This window comes from Callospermophilus lateralis, chromosome 6, assembly GCF_048772815.1.
Source record: "Callospermophilus lateralis isolate mCalLat2 chromosome 6, mCalLat2.hap1, whole genome shotgun sequence".
NCBI classification, from domain to species: domain Eukaryota; kingdom Metazoa; phylum Chordata; class Mammalia; order Rodentia; family Sciuridae; genus Callospermophilus; species Callospermophilus lateralis.
In genome coordinates, this window is record NC_135310.1 from 135,553,920 (window position 1) to 135,558,164 (window position 4,245).

The following is a 4,245-nucleotide window of genomic DNA, read 5'->3' on the forward strand; positions in this document are numbered from 1 at the left end:
TGAGAGTGGGACAATGGGAACTCTTGTATGCAAAGATGCTCTTGCCCAGCGCATCCAAAGACCAGGACCTGAGGTTTCTGGCTCTACAGGGAGACCCAAGAGAAAGGAAAGGGGAGGGAGCCCCCTGCTGCACTTTCCTTTCCCATCCATACTTAAGGCAGTGTCTGAAATGGTGGGTCCTGTGTTCCCTCTAAGGTTACCCTATATCCTGGTTATATATCCAAGTGCCTAGAAGTATGCTTTTGAAACACACCCAGCTAGGCAGCTGTTGGACAGGAACAGTGAATGAGGCCCTCTTTATACATGAACTTGTAGCCACAACGACATCCAGGGATCAGTACAGAACACAAGGACATTGGGCTGCCTAAAGTCCCTCACTATTGCTGTGAGCTCAGCACAGAGTTGAGAACATCTCCCTGGGTGGATGGTACCATGGGCATCATAGCTCTCCACAGGGGCAGGTACAGCTCTATGCTCAACTGGCTCAGTGTGGTAGTGTGAAGCAGCAGGTCCCTCAGCGCTGACATGGAGTTGCGGTTCCCATGGAAGCTCAAAACCCTGAGCTGGGAGCAGTGGCTCAGGGCAGGCAGGAAGGCCTGGAGCTGGAAGTAAGTGATCCCACAAGCTTCCAAGTCCAGGCTCTTTAGGGAGGCTACAGTGCATTCCAGCAGAATTTTGAGGGGCTCTGGACTGAATTTGGTCAGTCTGATGCCCCTCAGTTCCAGGTATCTGAGCTGTCTGGTGTTTGGACATTGGGAAAGATAATTCCAGTCGGAATCTAACAGCCAGCACTTGGTTATTGAGAGGGTCTCCAAGGCAGTCTTCAGGTGCCTAAGGAGAAACCAGGCAGTTAATTCTGAGGAGCAATGTCAGGGTGGGAAAGACAAATTGGGCCAAATCCAAAGTCATCCTGGTTATCTGACAATGGTCCACACTTAGGTTGTTGCCTTTTGCAGAATCTGGTCATTCACATCACCCCATGTCAGGGTGAGCCGTTCACCACCACTCCTGTGAACAGATGAGTCCACATTTCTGTGTCCCCTCCTCACTGCCAAGCAGAAAGTCACAGGTCTGGCCACAGGAGGTCATGGGGAGTCATGTATGAAGGTCAAATTCAGGCAGGATGTAACAAAATCCACAGGAGTTAACTCTCTGAGAGGCTCACACCCTATATCCTCAGCAAGACTTCCACCCCAACTCCTCACCCTCACACCAGGATCACTACCTGGAGCTCAGAACAGCCTTCCCCAGGTGGGTATTAGAGGCAGGTCCTCTGCTCCCAGATGGGGAACAGAGTGCTTCCCTGTTGACAGGTGTAAGTGTGGGGACTTCTCTCCTTCTAAGCCCTCTTCTCTACCCTTCTTTCCACCACTTTCACTGGACTGGCCTCCCACAAAGGGAGCATCAATCCCTTCCCTAGCTCCTGTTCCTCCCAACTGGATTCCCAGCATGGTGGCACTTCCCAGACCATGGACCCTGGTTTAGGACTCTGTTCTGACACAGGTTATGCGATCTAGCTTCAGGATCCAAGAGGAACAAAAAGATGGGTTATTTACCTTCCAGTGTCATATTAACCAGGAGAGTATCAGTGGCTGGTCGGTGGAAATTTCCTGTAACTGGTCTGAGGAGGATGATCAGCCACCGATTACTCACCTCAGGACCTGCTCCAGGTGGCCCTCGAGGAGGAGGACAGCATCCACACAGAACTTCCGCAGGCAGTCCATCCTGAGAAACTGCGAGTTGAGCTGGGTGAGCAGCTGTTCCTGCTCCTCTGGGGAGGTGTTGGCAGGCACTCAGACCTGAGAGAAATACAGCATCCTAAGGTTCCTCAGGCCCAAGAAAGAAGCACAAACACCCAAGGTGGAGGGCGCCCAGGTGCAGTGCACTTCCACCTTCTGGACAGTGCAGCTGTAGCAGTCTCAGGACCTTCCTGGTGTGGCGGGTGGGTTTCCCAAAGATCTTCAATCTATTGCAACACAGGTGTACCATGTCCCTTCTCTGTGTGACCCACAGGAACAAGTGGGCCTGGAATTCATCCAGGGGCCTTTCTGTGAGACACAAGTCTATGTCTACATTGAAGGGCAGCTTAGCTGCCATTGCTGGACCATGTTTCAATGTTTGATTCTTCTTCATGACCTCTAGTGAGTGGGCATCCACCATGGCTCCAGACCACATCCCCCAAAATTTCTGGGGAACATTCTGCAAATCCAGCACCTGCAGTTTCCACCTCCTGCGGTGACCACAGCAGAGTCTCGGCCCTGAGGCCCCTTCCTTCACCTCTCAACTGATGCTCCCTGTTCCACCTCTTTCTTCTGTCTCAGTTTTCTCCACCCATTTTCCTCCAATTCACTGTGGCCCCCACCTGTACCAGCTGAGTTAGATGCAGGTGCACCCTCCTTCATGGGTCACCACAGCTGCCACAAGCACCTCCACATCCAGAAGCCCCTCCCAGATGGGGCTCAACATGGCCAAGGCCTCTCTACCCCTCCTTGCTGGCAGAGTAGGAAGCCCTTGGTCCACCGTTCAGCACCCACTCTTTCTGGATCCATCAGTCACTTCCCTGGATTCCAAGGGTGCTTCCTTTCAGGCCACCTGGGTCCCCCTCACCTGGGGTGATCTTGCTGGGCAAGCAGCATGTCCAGCCCATCCAGTGCCATTCGGATCATCTCCAGTTGTGGCTGCCTCATCAAGGCCCCCAGGGGCAGGCAGGTGAAGGGGCAGGCAGGTGAAAGGAAAGGCCTCCACCATTTTCTTCAGAACCTCAGTGTGACCCCTTCTGATTGTCTTAACAAAGAGTGGTGGGAAGATCTCTATGGGCAGGTCCTCCAGATCCAGGATGGCACTGGACTTGTCACTCAGCAGGCTGCATCCTGCCAGCTCCAGAAGCGTGGGTGGGGACTGGATGCTCATCCTGGAGAGTCTGAAAGAAGAAGGATCCTGGAAAATGGTCCAGAGAAGAGGCCACTATCCCATCCATTGCCAGCCACTGGGAAGGGGGTACTGGGGAGTCCAAAAACTCACTCGAACCTTAATGGGAGAAAGCCTTTGATTATTATTTTGTCCTTGTAAAATGGGAATTGCAGTGTCATGTGACTTAATGCAGTAGGCTCCTCAGTTTCAATAATATATGGTGGCTCAGAAAGGAGTTACCCTCACATGGGTGATGTTATTTTTAATTTCAAAATATTAAATGGGCAATTATAAAGCATGTGCCAATATTATAAAACACTTGGAAATTGCAACATTGTCTCATAGATATCTGTTAAACATGTGAGATTCTGCCACCTTAGTGGGGAGTTCAAGAGAACAAACAAATCAGAAGAACAGAGTCTGTGAACTGTTGCATGAGATAGTTTGAAGTTTATGTTTGTTTAAACAAATTATAAAATTACAAAACTACATAAGCCTTAAAGTATAATTTGGGGGATGAGGCAATATTGGTGATTGAATTCAGGACACTCAACCAGTAAGTCACTGCCCCCAGCCATATTTTGTATTTTATTTGTAGACAAGATCTCACTGATTTGTTTAGCACCTCTTGGTGCTATGGCTGGCTTTGAACTCTAATTTCTGGCCTCCTCAAACTCTGACTGTGTAGGGATTATAGGTGTGTGTCACCACGCCCAGCAAAACAGTATAATTTTAAGGGCACAGAAAATAAATATTTTTATTATCAGAAAATAGAATTCCAATCAACTAGAATGAAATAGGATTGCAATCCACTTCCTTGGTTAAGTAATTTTAAATTGGCTTTGCCTGGAGCTCAGTGGAAGAGCACTTTCCTAGGGCATGTGAGACACTGGGCTTGATCCTCAGCAGCAGGTATAAATTATTAAATGTTGGGCTTGGGACATACCTCTGTTGATAGAGTGCTTGCCTCACATGCACAAGGCCCTGGTTCAATCACCATACCCCCAAATAAATAAATGGATAAATAAATTATATTGTCCACATAAACTTTAGAAAACAACAATTTACAAAAAGAAAAAGTGTGGGGCATGCGTGCACAAGCCTGTAATCCAAGGGTCTCCAGAGACTGAGACAGTGGGATCATGCGATCACATTCAGCCTAACCAAGAGCAGGAGCTAAGCAAATTGGAAATCCTAGTGTTCAGGATCAAGGTAAAACTACACTGAAAGGCCAAATCAACCTTGTGTATTGGTTCATGAGAAAAGACAGAAAAGAAATTGTTTCTGAATCCGCACAGGTGAGGCGGGAACAGGGTGATTCTCAGGGCAGTGAGG

At 49.0% G+C, this 4,245-nt stretch overlaps 1 pseudogene; it reads right to left on the bottom strand.

Moving 5' to 3' along the window:
- Nucleotides 1–297: 297 nt before the first annotated feature.
- LOC143641842 (PRAME family member 8-like) lies at nucleotides 298–2,160 on the bottom strand (annotated as a pseudogene).
- Between the last annotated feature and the right edge of the window lie 2,085 nt (nucleotides 2,161–4,245).